A 1,498-nucleotide genomic window follows, 5' to 3' on the forward strand; every position below is an offset into this window, starting at 1 on the left:
CACTCCAAGTCTGTTGACTTAAAATAATAGAAATTAATTGTTTCATAGCTCTGAAGGTTAACTAAATCGAGAAAGTTAATAGGGCCTTTCAGCTTTTCTGGGAAGATTCTTTCTTGTTTCTCTCTAGCTAGTTTATAGGTCCACTATTCCATAATGTCTCCATCGTCACTTTTGCTAGAACTGTATATTTCCAATATGTGTCTGGTGTATAAATCTCTGTTCTTATAAAGATATCAGTTCATTGGATCAAGGGTCCAAGCTATTTACATGTTATTTTCTTATTAGCTAATTATATCTGTGGTACCCTATGTCTAAATTAAGTCAATTTCTGACACAATCAGGGTCTGTTTTTCTCAAGGCTTTCTAGAAAAACAGAACCAAAAGGAAATCCACAGGAACAGATGAAGGAATTTTTTGTTTGGGGGGCCTGACACGGTGGTGTTCAGGGTTACTCCCAATTCTGTTTTTAGAAATTACTCCTGGCAGGTTCTGGGCACATACAAGATGCCTGGCATCAAACCAGATTGGCTGCATGCAAGGCAAACTTCCTACCCTCTATGCTATCACTAGGAGCTCTATTACTAGGACTTATGGATGATATTCCAGGTATCCTCCATTGCATTCTCCTTTTTCCAGGAATCCGGGCGCTGAAAACACTCCCACAAAGCTTTAGTATCAGTAGCAGTGCTATGATTGCTTCATACAAACTTGCTTCAAACAAAATTCATACAAAATTGCTTCAAACAAACTTCATTTGTTTGATATTTTTATCCCTATAGGAATATACCAATTTAACAGGATGGACAGCTAACAAGAGCTTACTAAACCTTCTGCTGTTAATAACTTCATTGGAGATACCATACTTTTCACAAATGCTCTTGCTACTGTATTTTTCTTTTAAAAAAAAGTCTTCTCTTTTTTATTTTTTCTTTCTGTTCTATTTTTTTGGTCCCCCAATTCACAATACAGACCAAGCAAAGGGCCTGGGTTGAGGTGTATATGGGGTGCATTTACTGTACCTCCTCTTTCTATAGTGTCATTGTAAAGAACACAGCCTGTATTCTATATTTTTAAAGAAACTTACTCTCACTTATCTGAAAACAAATGTATTATGGTCAACTATGTCAACTATGTGTTGCATTTTCTTTACTTTATTATGAAGCCAAAAATGTCTCACAATTTTCTGTCTATTAATTTAAGTTCCTGAAAAGTCAGTGGTGCTGAGTCCAAGGACCCGAAGAGTCACTGGTAGAACTTTCAATGCATAGGTCAGAAAATACTGATGACTGACTCAAATGGTAATTTTTTTTTTTTTTTTGTGGTTTTTGGATCACACCCGGCAGTGCTCAGGGGTTATTCCTGGCTCCATGCTCAGAAATTGCTCCTGGCAGGCACGGGGGACCATATGGGACACCGGGATTCGAACCGATGACCTTCTGCATGAAAGGCAAACGCCTTACCTCCATGCTATCTCTCCGGGCCCTCAAATGGTAATTTT

At 38.1% G+C, this 1,498-nt stretch overlaps 1 non-coding gene across 1 annotated transcript; it reads right to left on the reverse strand.

Annotated features, from left to right (window-relative positions):
- Positions 1–944: 944 nt before the first annotated feature.
- On the reverse strand, positions 945–1,081 carry LOC126016679 (small nucleolar RNA SNORA51). The gene has a single exon (XR_007498460.1). It is a non-coding gene; the product is annotated as a small nucleolar RNA SNORA51 (small nucleolar RNA).
- Positions 1,082–1,498: the final 417 nt, after the last annotated feature.

Source organism: Suncus etruscus, chromosome 8, assembly GCF_024139225.1.
Source record: "Suncus etruscus isolate mSunEtr1 chromosome 8, mSunEtr1.pri.cur, whole genome shotgun sequence".
Lineage (NCBI taxonomy): Eukaryota > Metazoa > Chordata > Mammalia > Eulipotyphla > Soricidae > Suncus > Suncus etruscus.